At 42.0% G+C, this 17533-nt stretch overlaps 1 long non-coding RNA gene across 1 annotated transcript in view; it reads left to right on the forward strand.

Annotated features, from left to right (window-relative positions):
* Positions 1 to 2029: 2029 nt before the first annotated feature.
* Positions 2030 to 17533, forward strand: part of LOC309968336 — a 33062-nt gene continuing 17558 nt past the window's right edge. The window contains exon 1 of the long non-coding RNA XR_014326569.1: positions 2030 to 2328. This is a non-coding gene — a long non-coding RNA (uncharacterized lncRNA). The remainder of the gene's footprint in view (positions 2329 to 17533) is intronic.

A 17533-nucleotide genomic window follows, 5' to 3' on the forward strand; every position in this document is an offset into this window, starting at 1 on the left:
AGGTAGAGAAAGACCTTCCATGTCACACTCTCCAGCCCGTCTCCTACAACGGGATGAGTTTGTTTCATCCATGAGAAAACATCACAAACGGATAAAAGTCCTGGTCCAGCACCAGGCACAGAGTGGATGCTCCTCTTGACCTTTTGATACTATTTGAAAATTCAACTATGAGCGTATACTATTTTCCTGACTAAAAATTTACTATCATTAGTGTCTAACTGAGGCTTTTTCATTATGTTATTAGAAAGAAGCAACAGAGCACTTAGAGGGAAATATATAACTGTCCCAAGCATTTTGTGTCTGAAACAAATACTTCAGGATTTGGATAAGTAGGAGGAAATCTAGATTCTATTTCCAATGAACACAATGCTTGACTAAGCCATAGAATCAAGGATGTAAGCTGTCTGGACTTAGACTACTTCACTCCCATTTTGGACACAATGCCCAGTATGTTTTTGGCCTTCAACCTGGGCAAAAGGCAATGTCTGTGACCCATTTTGAGTCACAACAGCTTATTGGCTCATACTGAACAACATCTCTTCTATTCTTAAAAAGTGGATTAATGTGGAATTTGCTGTCTCTGCTATGATCCCTTAAAAGGGCTACGATTACGGAGCCAAGCAAGGCCATCCGAGGTGGAGGCTTATTCTTGCTGTGTGTGCACTTGACAGTTTTCTCTGAGTGGTTCCCCAGTCCCATGCCTCTAAGGCCACAAGTGTGCTATCCTGCGGGGCCCAGCCAAAGAACTCCGGGTTGTGCCTTTCATCAGTACATTCAAGGCCAACGCCACACGAAATTTATTTCAGCTGTCTCCCAGCTCAGTTCTCACTTCTACAGAGAGAAGAATCCGCTCATGGAGACATTTGGTTTCAGTGTATGAGATTGTGCTGAAAGAAGAGCCTCTTTAATGTAAAAATAGAGAGAAATTATTTAATTCATCATCAATCAGCAGCTTTTCTTTAAGAGTTTACTGAGTACCTGGAGCGGGGCAACATGTGAGTGCAGTGATAAATAACATGGGCCCCGGAATCAGAAAGACTTGGGTCTGAGTCCTGCTTCTGTCAGATATTTAAGGTTGAGCCACACGATATTTCCAGCATTCAGTCATTCTGAAATGTAACTCTAGGCAATGAGGAGGCACATTCTCTCTTAGCATAGCAAAACCAGATGATTTGTTTATATGAAATGGGTTCTGTGTTATGGTAATAGGAAGAAAACTAATCTCTCATGAAGGATAATAAAAGTTTTTTCCTGAATGAACCTTTCTGCCTGTCCGGTATCATTTAATATCCATTCTACGGTATTGTTGGGGACTAGGCTTTTTCTATCCTCTGGTTCCACCATCCTGATGACATGACTCTCATCCTCATGACGGCAGGAGATGTGTTGCACCTTCAGCCATCATGCCTGCTTCCCAATCAAGAAGAAGATAGGAGGACCACAGGTCTTCTACCTAATGGAAGCCCTTCCCATCAGACTAAATTTACATACCATTGGTCAGAACTGTGTCATATCTCCACCGCTAGCTGGATTGCAGCTCGGAAAATTGAATACTTAGCTTTCTTGTCTCTGTGTTAGAGCAAATCAAAGGAGAATCAGTGTTGAGTGAACCAATTCTTGATTAAAGCAAGGATGGGAGAGAGAAGACATCAGTTATTTAATGAGCTATTCATTTATGTTATGTTTATTTCCACAGTCAGATGAGGGACTAGGGTTCAGGGAAACTGCAACAATTACCCAAAACGTAAAGGTAGGAGTCCAGCCCAAGTCATTCCAACTCCAACATTTTCGCTCTTGAAAAGAACTTTCCTTGCTTTGGACAAGAATGTAGAGTTTCCCTTTAAGCACCTCAAGCCAGAGTAATGGTCTCCCCGGGTCCCCACTTCGGGCCGGTGGGGGTGGCCGAAGGCAGCCGAAGACGTGCGTACATGCGTACGTGCGTGCGTGCGTGAGAGCGTGCGAGGCCGCGGGGTGGGCCGCGCGCGCCGCGAGTGTTCCAGCCAGGACCCCGGATCGTTGTGCTCGCCTCACGCCGGCCCGAGTTCGCAGCAGCGCTGGGGGCCCCGGGCCTGTGACCACAAAGAGGGAGCCGAGGGCCGGGCGGGAGCACGGTGGCGGCAGCTGAGGCCCAGGCCAGGCCCCCTCCCCTCAGCCTCCCGCCTGCCCGTCTGCCACGCCCCCGCCGGCGGCACCGCGCCCCTCCCCCAATCGCCAGACTAGCGCGGTGCGGGGGCCGCGCGCGAAGACATGCGGGAGAAGCTGGAGCTGAGGCTGGAGTCACTCTTGGGGACCGAGCCCGCCGTCTACCCGTGGCCGCTGCCGGTCTACGTAAGTGCCGCCCGTCCCCTCCTCCCGGACCCCCTCCCCTCTTCCCCCACGGCGCGCGCTGAGCCCACCGAGAAACGGAGCGACTCGAGTCTCCAGACCCTCTTTGGATCCCCCCTTCCCGCCCCGCCGTGGTTCTCCGCGGCAGTTTCCAGCCCCCGCGCGCAGGGTGGGCAGAGGGGAGCCGGCGCCGGCCGGGGGCGCCGACTCGGCCGCGGGGACCCCGCGCTTCCGAGGGGCGCCCGAGCCGGTCTGCGGTTGGCTCTGCAGGGCTGGGGACCCCGGTCCCCCCGGGCCTGGACTGCCGGCGGGCTTGCCCTTCTGTACTTTAGGATCTGACATGTAGGGTTTCTTTTTCCTGGTAGTGTATTCTTAGCGCTGTCAACGTGCTTAGTTGTTTTTTTTTTTTTTTTTATTTTTCAGGGCACCCTTTCCTCCCTCACTCCAGTTTTTTTTTTTGTTTCTGTTTTGTTTTGTTTTAGTTAGGCATTTTGTCCCTCTGATCTTGAGTGGGTGGGCTGGCAGGACACTTGGAGAGGAGGCGTTCTGTCCCCTGATCTTGAGTGGCCTTTGGAAAATGACAGGCCAGTCGGAAATTTACACAGGCGTCCGGTGATTGTAGAAATGCAGGGTGTCCGGCTAGGTGGGCGCTCGGCCTCTCGTCCCCCGTGGCGGCGTGGTGCGCGTGTTCCTTGTCTCAGGGTTTACGCTTGGGCCCCGCAGCCCACCTTCCGGAGGGAAAGCGCAGCGGGCGTCTTGGGCCGGCGCCTTTGGGGCGCCCTTTCGTGCGCTCGGCTTGCGGGGGACCGTCCTCCAGGCGACCCGGCCCTCGCGCGGGCTCCGTGTGTGTCAGTTTGTGGAAAGTGTGTCGCGGCCGGGGTCGGGGTCGGGACGCTGGGACCGCCTGGGAGCCGATGTTGACTCCCGGGCCCCGGTTCCCCGCAGTTATCTGAGGTCCGAGGGTTTCCAGCCCGCCACCGCGCACTGGCGCTTTCTATTTTTTGCCCTTCCTGTGCCTGGAGGCGCGGCTGAGCCTGAGCTCAGGCTTTTCTGGTTGGGTAACTCCGGGTGGCCCTGGTGGGCGGCCTGAGCAGTGGGCAGGGCGGGGAGACATCCCAGGGGAGGGACACTGAAAGTGGGGAGAACCTTCAGAAGTCCAGCTGATCCACTTGCCTCGCCTCCCCGCCCCTCTTACTGCACTTGTCATGCACGGGTTGGCTGGCCGGCACATTTTTCAAAATGTAATCATTTGTTTATCCTTAGTAGCCGTGAAGCATAGTTCACTTGTAGTGCACAGTTGTAGGAGTTTTGACAGATGATCGCCGTCAGGAGGCAGAGCAATCCTGTCATGCCATTTGCTGCCCTTTGGCGCCAGCGCGCCTCTAGCTTCTTGGCCGCTAATCTCCTGTCTGTCCCTAAGGTTTTGGCTTTTCCAGAAAGCCAGATAAACGGAACAACAGCATGTAGCTTTTTGATTCTGGCTGCTTTAGCTCAGCAAAACCTATGCGAGATTCATCCCGCGTTTTTTGTTGTTGTTGTTGTTGTTTTAAACATTGATTTAGTTAGTTATTTACTTGGCTATGCCGGGTCTTAGTTGCGGCACATGGGATCTTCATTGGCGCGTGCAGTATGTTTTCGTTGCAGCGTGCGGGATCTAGTTCCCTGAGCAGGGATGGACCCCGGGCCCCCTGCATTGGGAGCGCCGAGTCTTAGCCACTGGACCACCAGGGAAGTCCGTCATCCCTGTTGTTGCGGGTATGAGAAGCCACTCCTTTTTCTGGCTGTGTTGTATTCCATGTTCCGTTTGTCCATTCACCTGCGGGTGGCAGGACTTGTGGGATGTTTCCAGTTTTGAAGGGATCAGGAATAAAGCTGCTGTAAACATCCCAGGGCAGGTTTCCATGTGAACTTGGGTTTTTACCTCACTTGAGAAAATACTCAGGAGTGGGACTGGGATCTGTGCGAAGCGTATGTTTAACAACCCTTCTGCATCTTAGAAATTGGTATTTTTGAGTATTGGAAAAGTTTAGAAATGCACTGTGACCCAGCACCCAGGGACTTGAAACGAAGTTGAAAGTTCATCTGGAGATGGTCACGTTGTCCCCGTCTCTGTCTTTTATTCGAGGCAGAGCAAGGCCACAGATTTGTAACCCTTGTAAGGAAGGCTTCGTTTGTCCAGGCCCTGGCAGGACCTGGCTTTCTAGTGGTGGGCGGTGCTGAAGTGGAGAGAGCGTCTTTCCCTTGCTGGCCGGACCTCGCTTGGCAGGGTGCGGGGTGTGCTGCCTGCCTGGCCGGGCGCTCTTTCTGCCGGTCAGCAGCCGTTCCTGGTGTGTCTGTCCTACTACCAGGCAGGCGGTCAGGGGCCCTAGTGAAGTGCTCAGTGAGCCGCAGCCTTCCCAAAGCTTTGCGGGTAATGTCTGCTACCCTCCCATTTCCCTGCTGAGGAATTTTGCTTTCTCATGGGAAGTGAGAGGGCATTCCTTTTAAGAGTTCATATTTTGTGATGACTCGATGCTGAATACGTTAAGAAAATGGGCTCCTTCCAGAAGCTTAACTTCTTAGAAGGTCAGATTACTCATGTGACGGCACATTTGAAATGAGTGAGCTTGTTTGTTCATTGATTCATTCATTCTGCAAGCACCTCCTGGATATTTAGAGAGAGTGTTCCAGGGGGCGCGGAGGACAGTAGACAGTATTCTTTTTTTTTTGATTTTTGAATTTAATTTATTTTTTTATACAGCACATTCTTATTAGTCATCAGTTTTATACACATCAGTGTATATATGTCAATCCGACTCGCCCAGTTCAGCACACCACCGTCCCCACCCCACCCCACCCCCGTGGCTTTCCCCACTTGGTGTCCATATGTTTATTCTCTACATCTGTGTCTCAACTTCTGCCCTGCAAACCGGTTCATCCGTACCATTTTTCTAAGTTCCACATACATGCGTTAACGTACGATATTTGTTTTTCTCTTTCTGACTTACTTCACTCTGTATGACAGTCTCTAGATGCATCCACGTCTCAACAAATGACTCAATTTCGTTCCTTTTATGGCCGAGTAATATTCCATTGTGTATATGTACCACCACTTCTTTTTCTATTCGTCTGTCGATGGGCATTTAGGTTGCTTCCATGACCTGGCTATTGTAAATAGTGCTGCAGTGAACATTGGGGTGCGTGTGTCTTTTTGAATTATGGTTTTCTCTGGGTATACGCCCAGTAGTGGGATTGCTGGATCATATGGTAATTCTATTTTTGGTTTTTTAAGGAACCTCCATACTGTTCTCCATAGTGGCTGTATCAATTTACATTCCCACCAGCAGTGCAAGAGGGTGCAAGAAGCTAACCTTTTAGCTTCTTTTTGTTCCTTGATTGTAGTTAAGCTCCACCTTGCCTCAGGGCCTTTGTATTTGTTTTTCCCATGTTTTGGAAATATTATTTCCAGAAAAATTGTCCATAAATGATTCCTTTCTATTCTTTGGCACTCATCTCTTAAAGATATTTTTTCCTTGATTGTCCTACCGGCCTAACTTAGTCCCAGTTTATCAGATTACCTTACTTCTTTCACAGAATAATCATAAAAACAAATATTATCTTTGGTGTCTCTTTGTATTTAGATGAACTTCTTCCCAAAGAACTCAAGCCCCACAGTGACAGAGGTTGTTACCTTTCTTATCCCTTATTCTGTGTCTTAGAACTGTGTCTGGCATGTAGTAATCACTCGAGGTCTGTTGACTGTGTAAAGAATATGTGAGTAGATGAACAGATTTGGAGTTATTTAAGGTCGCTCTTAATGATGGCTGGTGTTGGTGATTAGATTAAAATTGTAGGTTTTAGAGTTGGAAGTGATCTTGCTGAGTCTCAGAGCTACGGCAAAACTCTCCCTACTGTAGCATCCCTGACAGATGATCAAGTCTGAGCTTGAATGACTGTATATGAAAGACCCTAACCAGGGCAACCTCGTAGCTTTCTTCAAGCAGATCACAGCCTTCCATGGGAGTTTGCTCCCTATTAGTCAGCTGTAATTAGGAGAAAACGGTTTGATTTACCCAGAATCATCTTCTCTCAGTCTCCTCGTTCTAGTTCCTAGAGAATAGACAGGACAGAGTTTCCTCTAAATTACATCCTTCGGGTTTGCACTCCGGCTTGTAACAAAATAAGCACCACGCTGTGGCAAAATTCCCCTTGATTGTCTGCCACTTGTTGCTACATTCCTTGTTAGTGTTTAGAAATAATTTGTCTTAATGTTCCACATTATAATTGATGGAGTACAGAAGTAAAAGAGATCTCGGGGTTATGTCAGAAGCAATCAGACAGATATTTTAACTTACCCTTTTAATGTATTTAATGCTGACACTGTGAGGAATTGAGCAGTATAGTCACCGCGTTATTGCCATTGCTGAAAAAATGTCTTTATGGTGAAATTTATGGTCACTTTGAAAGCATTAGCTGATGGGGGAATTGTCAGCTACATCTTAGAGCACTGAGCATTTCTCAAAAAGTTGTGATACAAAACACCCCTGTCTTTTCTTGTATTTCTGTTACATTCACCTACTTCACGAAAAGCATTCGTCATATTCCTGAAATAATGATGGGCTTAGTTGAGATTCTTTTGGGTCCTAAGGGACCAACATGTGTGCATAATAGTGTCGAGTTACACAGAGCCTGGATGTTTGGCTCCAGACTGAAAGCCCCATGGAGTCGTTTTTTCACATCTGTTCACCAATGTGTATGAATGGGAGAAAACCAAAGTTCTGGTTTGTTTGATCAAGGGGAGCCACACTCCTTTAACTTCTGCTGTGACAAACAAGTAAAGAGGTGTAAAATATCTGAAAAGAGCCTCTGAAGGTTTGGTAGAACGCTTAAGTGGGATGTAGAGAATATAAAACAAAAAGGAAAGCAAGTGAGTACTGCTGGCAAACTTTTTCAAGGACAGCTAACAAATTAATAATAGTAGTAACAACAATAGTAAGATTGATTTTCAAAGACTTAAGAGTGGCGTGGATTCCTAACCACTCTACATGTATTAATTCCACGCCACAGCCCTGTAAAATGGGTGAGGTTATTAAGCCCTTGATTTTCAAAGAGGAAGTGGAACACAAAGAAGTACCACTCCTGAACTCCCACCACTAATAAGTGGTGGAGCTGGGGAAAAAAGATCCAGGCAAATTAATTTTAGAGTTAGTGCTCTTCACCCGTAGGTTATATCCCACAGGTAATATTTGCACATTTTTAAATCACTTTACAAATACTATTTTTACCCCTAAAGTACACAGGGAATACCCAGGGAAATTGGCATTTAATTATTTTTATATCTTTGCCAATAATCTGTTAACTAAAATGTTTCCTTTTTTTCTGATACTTTTACAAGTCATGAATTGAATGTTGCTCACTTTTAAGGCCAATCTGTGAGACATTATTTAACTTGTCTACTCTAAAGTTCCAGCATTAACTCAGGTGGGGCTTCACCAAGTACTGATCATGGGACCTTGGCCTCTCATTGCCTCAGTTTTCTCATTTGTAACATGGGTATAATAATAGGCTTATTTCATATGCCTATGAGGAGGAAAACTATATATATATGTGTGTGTGTCTATATATATGTATTTAAACAGTGTCTTAGAATAGTGTCTGGCACGTGATAAGCATTATAGAAGTATTGACTGCTGCTACTAGTACTGTTATTATGAGAACTAACTGTTGAGAATAATCCTTCATATAGTGGTTTATTCCACTGAAGATAAAGGAAACTCATAGAATATTAGAAATCAGATTAAACACAGAAAGCCAGTAAAATATACCAGGACAGAAGATGATGAGAGTGTGAAAGCATAGAGGAAAAAAAATGGTTTTTGTTTTTCTTTTTCTTTTTTAAAGAAGGAAAGAGCCTAGAAATAGGACAAAAACTATTCATTGGCTATACTGACATGGAGATCGCTGGTGACCTTCATAAGTAAAATTTCAGGACAATGGGCAGAGAGATTATGGTGAGAGAAGTCAGATGGATGTAAATTATAGAGTAAATGGGACGTGAGGAAATGGAAACAATATATGATGATAACAATTTTGAAAAGTTCAGACATGAATTGGCTAAAGAAGATATGCAGGGATTAGAGGAGGAGGGAGGCTTTCATGTTACACGTATAGTTTTTAACATTTTAAATTGGAGTTACTAGTCTAGAATGAGGTTGAATTTTGGCAAGAATCATTCATAAGGAGTAGATGGGTTGTAGAAAATGCAGTGCTGTGAAGTACTTGAGAAGATGAGAGAAAATGAAATGCTATCTGTAGTGCACGTGGCCTTTGAACTTGAACTCCTGTAGTGAAAGGGAATACAAAGATCAATGCAAATGCTAATGAATTAACGGATTTGGCAGTGGACTATTTACTGACTTCTGTGTTCCTAATGAGTTATGAAGCGCCTCACCAGCTCAGAGTGAAGGAAGTAGAGAGGATGGAGGAAAATTTGAGGAGGGTAGGGAAAGCTTCTAAGAAAATAGTCCTTAAGGAGAATTAGAAAGAACTTACTGTAAGTCAGAGCAATATTTCCAGTCTTGAAAATCCATTTGAAGTTGGTGATTATTAATTTATTGGAATACCAATTTGCCCTGCCACATGATTTTTCTCCAGCTACCTGGATATAAGTTACACAGAGGCAGAAAAGAATGAGAGATAACAATCGAGGGAAAATACAATTAGTATTTTTTTTACCTTTTTCCACTTCCCTGCTCCAACTCTGGGGAGCCTTCATGGACATGGCTGCCCTCCCAGCCTCCAGCAGCACTCTGTTATCAAAGAATTCAAAGAAATGGAACATAGGATTCCAACTTATTAATTTAGCAAAATCAAAAATTGTATATAATGTTTTCTGTTGGCAAAGATTTTTGCAATATAATTTGGTTCCATCTTTTGACAAGTAATTTGGCAATGTCTAGCAAGATAAAAATGTTAATAGCTTTTTACACATTAATTCTAATTCTGGAAGCTTATGCCGATAAATAATTTATAATCCAGAAAATTATTATATAAAGATGCTCATTGTCATGTCATTTGTAATAACAAAAAATTGGAAACACCTTTAATTGTTAACAATAGGAAAACAGTTTAGGAAATTATATCCACTTAGTAGAAAATGACACAGTTACTATATTATACTTACAAGATGATGGAGCAAAATAAAATAATGCTTAATAAAGAAAGAATGAAGAAAGCTGACCTAAAATTGTGTCTTCCTTATGACAGTAATTATGTAAACATATCAATATTTATTAAAACTTACAACCAAAATAAAGTTTTAAAAGCTCTGTACCAGTAATGGGGATTTTATGTTTGTTTCAAAATATTTTTTAACATAACTCTTATAATTTTGTTTTGTCTGCTCCTTTTCTTAAGAATTTCTGATTATTACCTCATTTTTCATTTCATAGTTTCAAATAAAGTCAGCAATTTTATCATCAGAGAAGATTAGACTTATTTGACAGTTCATAATTCCAAGTTATTTGGTATAAAAAGACCATATACACTTGTAGGCGCTTTCAAAATAAAATTTCGAGAATTTTTTTTTTTTGCTTAGTCTTTCCTAGTATGGAGATTAAGCAAACTACCTAAAATTGCTAGCCATTCTTTTTTCATTTTTCTCATTTTATTGATTTATCTTGCCCTTCACAGAAATGATAACAAATGAGTGTGCAGTTGCATCTGCCAATTTCTTAAATCCTCTATTATCCACATTATGAAATCATACTAGTATGAATGCTTCCAGTATTTTCAGAGCTCTTTAGTTAGTATACTTTAGCATTCTGTATGAAGTATCTTATGTAAGTGTAAAATTTAGACTCAACTTCTGGAAGCTTTTGATTTCTTAGTTCAAAAGTGAGAGATCCTTAGTTCAGCCATAAGGTTAACAATTACTTGTATAGTAAGAAGCTCCTCATTTATTGTTTTATGGGTACCTGGCAGTTTTCTTGCCATTTCTCAGAAGTTCTCTATTAAACACATCCTCCCTCCCTCCCTCCCTCCCTCCCTCCCTCCCTCCCTCCCTCCCTCTCTCCCTCTCTCCCTCTCTCCCTCCCTCCCTCCCTCTCTCTCTCTCTCTCTCTCTCTCTCTCTCTCTCTCTCTCTGTCTCTCTCTCTCACACACACACACACACACACACACACACACATTGTGATTAAAAGCACAGATTTTGGCATTATGAAATCTAAGGTTCAATTTCCAGTTCTGTAGTTTCTGGGCCACTTCACTTTAGGCAAGTAACCTAATGTCTCTGAACCTTGTTATTTTCATCTGTAAAATAGAAATTACAATTATATCAGACAATCCTCAAAACATCCGTAATGATTTTAGAGTTTCAGAGTCAGGTAAAAGCAGGCACTCAGTAAATGGCTAGTACTTTTATTACTTTATTATTATTTAGGTCTTGGTTTTCCTTGAGTCTGTGAGTCCCCATAATGAAATGTAATTTCCAATAGATTGAGTAACACCTGTTTTCACCAAAAATTTTAACTGAGTTCATTACTTTCTGTGCAACCCAGATTAGTTTTCTGCCTCTTTTTCTGTGCCGTATGTAGGTGTTCAATAGATTTATTTCATAAATGTATGAATGCATGAACGCATAGATGAATTTTTAAATGCTTCTTTTTGAGAAGGTAGAACAAATGTGACACAGTACAACAGATAAGAAAATAATCCATGGAAAAAATGGCAAAGTCATGTATGTGCCCAGGGCCAGCCTAAGAAGAATTGCCTTTTTTTTTTTTTAAAGGAAAAATGTGTTGAATAGCTTATTTTAATTATTTTGAAAAGTTAAGTACAGGGACTTCCCTGGTGGTCCAGTGGTTAAGACTTCGCCTTCCAGTGCAGGGGGTGTGGGTTCAATCCCTAGTCGGGGAGCTATGGTCCCACATGCCTCACAGCCAAAAAACCAAAACATAAAACAGAAGCAGTATTATAACAAATTCAATAAAGACTTTAAAATGTGGTCCATATCAAAAAAAGAAAAGTTAAGTACAAAAATTTGTTGATGATTTACATATTTAGGACCAATAAAATACTGTGAGATTAGCTGTACTAAAACAGAATGTTGAGCTACATTCACATTAAGTGACATTATATAGTCTAAATTTATGGAAAACTTTTGAGATGGTGAGTGACCTTTGAGCAGAAAAAGACAGAAGGAGAAATGGCCTTTTCTACATTCTATCGTGCCTCTAAGTAAAATGCATGGTAATCTAGCTACAAAGCTATATGTAATTTGGCTTTAGGCACCTACTGTGATTTACTTGGTGAAGATCAGATTTTGCCATGGAGAGGATTTGTAAAAGTATCGCACATTCCAGTACCGTTGGCAACCACAGCTACCAAAAACTCCAATTTAAATTGATGAACCTAATATCAGATGATAGTATCATTTCCTTGTGGGTGTTCTGGGAAAAGGTGGGTAGGAAATGTATAAAAGTGAATACTTTATTGAGTGAAATAACAATTCATCATTTTGAAAACATAAAATACATTAAAGTTGTTATAGCATCATACATTAATGTTTCACTGTATTTTAGACATGGCCTACAATCAATGTTTTCTGCCCTTTGAAACAGAACCATGCTTGTGGTATGCATTAATCATATAAAAGATTAAACACTGGAAAGCAATTCAGCATTTAAAGACAATTTGCTTTGATTTATTCAGTGGGTTCTCCTAAAAAGTTAATACCAAGAATTATTGCTTGTTAAATTGGAGTTACAAATTCTTTCAGAGTTACTTAGTATTTTCTTTAATATCAGTATCAAGGAAGGCAAAGCAAATTTACATATTTATTAGGAAATACAGGCACATAATCATAAAACAAGAAAACACAACGTTTTTATAGACTTTATTTTTTAGAAGTGTTTTAATTTTACAGAAAAATTGAGGAGATAGTATAAAGTGTTTCCATATACACTATACCCATTTCCCTCTATGATGATCAACTTATATTAGTATGTTACATTGTTACAATCAATGAACAAATATTGATACATTATTGTTTACTGTAGTCCATACATTAGTCCAGTTCCTTAGTTTTTACCTAATGTCCTTTTTCTATTCCAGGATTTCATCCCAAGCATCACATTACATTTAGTTGCCATGTTTCCTTAGGCTCCTCTTGGGTTTGATAGCTTCTCAGATTTTCCTTGCATGACCTTGGCAATTTTGAGTAGTTAGGTTTGTGTAGGATGCCCACTACTAGAATTTGTTTGATGCATTTTTCATGAATATTGGGATTATGTGTTTTGGGGAGGAAGACCACAAGAGTAGAAGGGTTATTTTGTCAGATCACATCAAGTGTACAAAGTATCAATGTGCATTATGAATGCTGAGGTCGACCTTGATCACCAGGCTGAGGTAGTGTTTTTCAGGTTTCTCCATTGTAAAATTACTGTTTTCCCTTCTCCATATTGTACTTTTTGGAAGGAAGTCAATATGCTCAGCCCACAACTAAGGAATAGAGAGTTATGCTTAAGATGGAGTACTACATAAACTATTTGGAATTCTTTTGCACTGGGGATTTATCTATTCTCCCGCATTTATTTATGTATCCAATTATTTATTTATATCAGAAGAACTCATGGATTTTTATTTTATACTTTGGGTTATAATCTAATTCTACGTTAGTTACTTTGTTCCTCAAATTGCTCTAGTCCTGACCCTTGTGAACTCTTTTCAGTTCAGTGGCTCATGTGCCACTCTGAGGTATCCCCATCCTATATATTTTTTTGGAACTTCCTTACTTTCTGACACTATAAGATGATCTTGTATATAAATCTTGTATATTTACTGCCCCAGTCCTAGAATCAGCTATTTCTTCAAGGATAACTAGGTCTTTTTAGTGGAGAACAGTATTAGACAGCAGGATCTGGGTGTGGGGTGTGCTAATTGCTGCCCGGATGTCATTGCTTCTAGGTCTTCTCAGCTGACAGAGCAAAGAGATAATATGTGTGTACATTACCCATGTATATGCACATATCTATAAGTATCTCTCTACATAACCATGTGTATTAAGGTAATATGAAGCAATATTAAGCTAAACATGAATGTATATTGATGTTTCCAACTTTAATCTGTTACCACATAGATCATCTTAGCCTCATCTCTTGCTTATCTTTAAATTTCAACTCCAGCCAAACACTTGACTTTTAGAAGTATGAAAATCAAATTGTAACTACTTTGGGAAGCCACATCATCTAGCAGAATAATTCTTAAAGGGCAAGGTGTATATCATCAAATTTTAATTTACAGTCAGCAGTACTTTGTAACATCCATAGGCCTCCAGACCATAGGCCTCCAGGCCTCCAGACCATCTTCCGAGAAGATGAAGTAGCCCGTTTCTCCCAGGTTCTTCCACTTAAAACTAAAGCCCTGAACATAACAACAAACAAACATAGGAAGACACTGAAAGGTGGAAATGAGAAGGCAGGCTTAACTAGGGACTTTGGGACTTGAGGAATAACATGGTGGTGAGTCCCCTGTGTTTCCTGTTGCTTCCCATACATCCTGGAGAGGGTATTACAGGAACCCCCAATCAATAACCACCAACAGAACAACAGACAAAAAAGCTTCAAAAAAGAAAACACAAAACCCCCGTTCCCCCTAGCCAAGGTATGAGGAAAGGGGTTGCCAAAGACAGAAAACCATTTGGACAATAATATGCACACTACTCGAGCCAAGTGCCAGTGGAATATTGCACCCATCCCCTATGTCCTGTGGTTTCAGTTGGGCCAAGCTAGGATTTGATCTTCCACACCACCCCACTCCTGCCCTCCAGAAGAGGCAGCGCTCTGATTCGCCACCAGGGCTGTTTCAGTGTGGTGCAGTGGTGAGCTGAGCCTCCACCCCTTTGCATTAGCAAAGAGACTTTCAAAGGTGGTGCCTGACAGGCTAGTTAACACTGGGCTGCCCTCACACAGTCGTGGGGTCCAGTGGTGGGACCTAGCCTCCGTCTCTCCCTGACATCGATAAGAATAGGATGTTACAGGTTGGAGGGAGTAGGCACCCCACTAACCCCCAACACATGGTGCCAGTGAGACCCAATGGGGTGCTGAATCCCCATAACCATCCTGAGGCAGTAAGACAGAACGAGATGGCACCAGCAGGGCTAGTTGGCAGTTCTCTTCCTCTTACCCTGGTGTCAGTGGGGCCAGCAGGTAGCTGACCCTCTACCCACACCCGGCATCAACAAGAAGGAATGAAGTGGGAGGAAGGACAGCAAACACTTCACTTCTCCCCTGCCCTGGTGTCAAGAAATCTACTGGGGAGATGAACTTGCACTCCTACTAAAAGGCAACACAATGATATTAATGTTCCCACTTTTGGGGGGAAGGTGTCAGAAGGGCGAAAAGGATAGCTGAACTTCTACTTGATCTGTCTGCAGTGAGACAATGTAAGTGCCCACTTTTGCTGGGGTATTGACAGTAGGGCCCAATGGAAATCTGTACATAACCCCCCAGTCCTCATACTACACCTCCAATGGGATGACTTCCTCCTAAAAAGTAATAATAAAATTAAATGGGATACAGAGTCATGTAATAACTCACAATGTTTAGAATACAATTGAAAAATACTCATGGCACCAAGAACCAGGAAATCACAGAATAAATGAGAAAAGACAATAAACCTACACCAGCACTGAGAGAAAACATCTATTGAAATTATCAGACAAGGATTTTAAATAAGCTGTCACATAAATGCTTCAATTAGCAATTATGTGTTCCTTGACAGAAATGGGAAACAGAAAATGTAAACAAAGAACTAGAAGTTATAAGAATAAAAACAAATGAGAACAGTAGAACTGAAAAATACAACAATCAAAAAACTTTGCTCAAGAGTAGAGTGGAGATTACAAAGCATAGAATCATGAACTTAGAAGAGATCAATACAGTGTACCAAATGTACAGAGAAAAATAGACTGAGGGGTAGAGATGGGAGAAAGAACAGGATCTCAAGAACCTGTAAACAGTAACAAAAGCACTAACATTCATATCATCAAAGTTCCAGAATAAAAAAAGAGAGCAAGTGGGACTGACAAAGTATTCAAAGAAATAATGACTAAAAAGTTCCCAATTTTTTAGAAGACATAAGCACAAATTCAAGAATCTGAGCAAACCCAAAGAGGAAAAACACAAAGGTATCCTTGTCAAGACGCGTCATAATTAAACTTCTGAAAAGTAGAGACAAAAAAAATCTTGAAAGTGGACAGGCAGAAACAATGCATCACTTATTGAGAAACCAATTCCAATGACAGCATATTTCTTGTCTAAAACTATGGAGTCAGAAGCATTGACATAACATTTTTCAAGTACTAAAAGAAAAGAACTCTCAGCCACAAATTCACACTTTTTATATCCACTTTCTTGTTTGACTTATATTAATGGACTACTAACTCATCTTTCTATATCCGGGCCTGCCATCACACTTCTCCAAAAATCTAGTCACAGTATTTCCAGAGTGATCTTTCTGAAAAAGAAACAAATTTTTCTTATAAAAATACCTGATTGTGTTATGAAACTTTTCTCTCTTCTAAGTTACCAGGTAAAATCCTTCAATGGATTCCCATCTTTCTTGGAGTAAAATCTCACATCCAAACTCTCTTTGTCCTTTTGGGCTGCTGTAAGTTTATACGGCAGGTTGGGTGGCTCATAAACACCAGGAATTTTTTTCTCACGGTTCCGGAGGCTGCAAGTCCAAGAATAGGGTGCCAGTATGGTCAGATGAGGGCCCTCTTCTGAATCACAGACTTCTCATTGTATCCTCACATGGCAGAAGAGCTTAGGGAGCTCTGTGGGGTCTCTTTTATAAGAGCACTAATACCATAATGATTTCCCAAAGGCCCCACCTACTAATACTATCAGCTACGGAAATTAAGATTTCAACGTATGAATTTGGAGGGGAACACAAAGACTAGACCATAGCACTTACTATACATACATGGACCATGCATGATCTGGCTTCTACCACCCTCTCCATTGTCTTCTTTTCTTACACTCCAGCGAGCATTTCTCTTTTTTTTTTTTTTTTTGCGGTACGCGGGCCTCTCACTGTTGTGGCCTCTCCCATTGCAGAGCGCAGGCTCAGTGTCCATGGCTCACGGGGCCTAGCCGCTCCGCGGCATGTGGGATCTTCCCGGACCAGGACACGAACCCATGTCCCCTGCATCGGCAGGCGGACTCTCAAACACTGTGCCACCAGGGAAGCCCCAGTGAGCATTTCTTATACTGATTATGAATGGAACTCCTTTCTGGACTGATCCTTAACCATTCATTTTCTGGCAACCATGAATTTATCTTCTCTTTTCCTCAAAACTTCACCCTTCCTTCATGTTACATATCCATTTCAATTGCCTTCTACAGGAAGCCCTACTGATATCGCCCATATACTACTGTCCACAGCATGAATTAAGGTCTTACCGTGTCTTCCTATAGCACTCTGTAATATCTTTTACGGTAACTATGGATCTTCTTATTTGAGTGTCACAGTACATTGAATTCTAGGTGGCACTATAATGATTTTAGTAACAGTAACACTGGTGCCTAGTTTAACCCATGACATACTTTAGGTGTTCAATAAATGTTTGTTGAATGAGTGAATGAATGAATGGTCAATTTGAAATCTTAATCATGTTACTTTTCCAAAATCTGTTAAAAGATACCACAGTTTTCCAGAAGATTAGGGAGTTAGGACCTTAAACTTGATTTAACAGAGGAAATTTTTACTCATACATCATGCTTAAATACCTCAAAGTAAAACCATAAACCCAGGAATTTAAGGTTATCCATTTGGACTTTCAAGCCAATAATTAATATCTCCTGTCCCGACTGTATTAGATGGTTTCGATGCTCCACTCATATCTCCCCAGCACTCATCATTCCAGTATATGCTGATAGAATCATGCTACCACCTGCAATTATCCACCTTAGGGCAGGCCAGAAGTGTACAGGAGTATCTGGGTGTAGCTTTCAACCAAGGACAGAGGGGACTGGAAGATAAGTACTTCAAGTTTCTCACCGATTCTTGGGATAACTCTGAGACATGTTCTGTAGAGTTTCACAGAACTCCCCTGAAGTACTGGCAGCAGTTCCCTGCAGGAGTAATTTATTCGGTAATGCACCTCTGTTGGCTTCCTTCCATGCCTCCATTCTCAATTCCCACTCCACTTCTGAGTTTTCTGGA

Source organism: Leucopleurus acutus (assembly GCF_964270905.1).
Source record: "Leucopleurus acutus genome assembly, chromosome: 11".
In the NCBI taxonomy this organism is placed as follows: domain Eukaryota; kingdom Metazoa; phylum Chordata; class Mammalia; order Artiodactyla; family Delphinidae; genus Leucopleurus; species Leucopleurus acutus.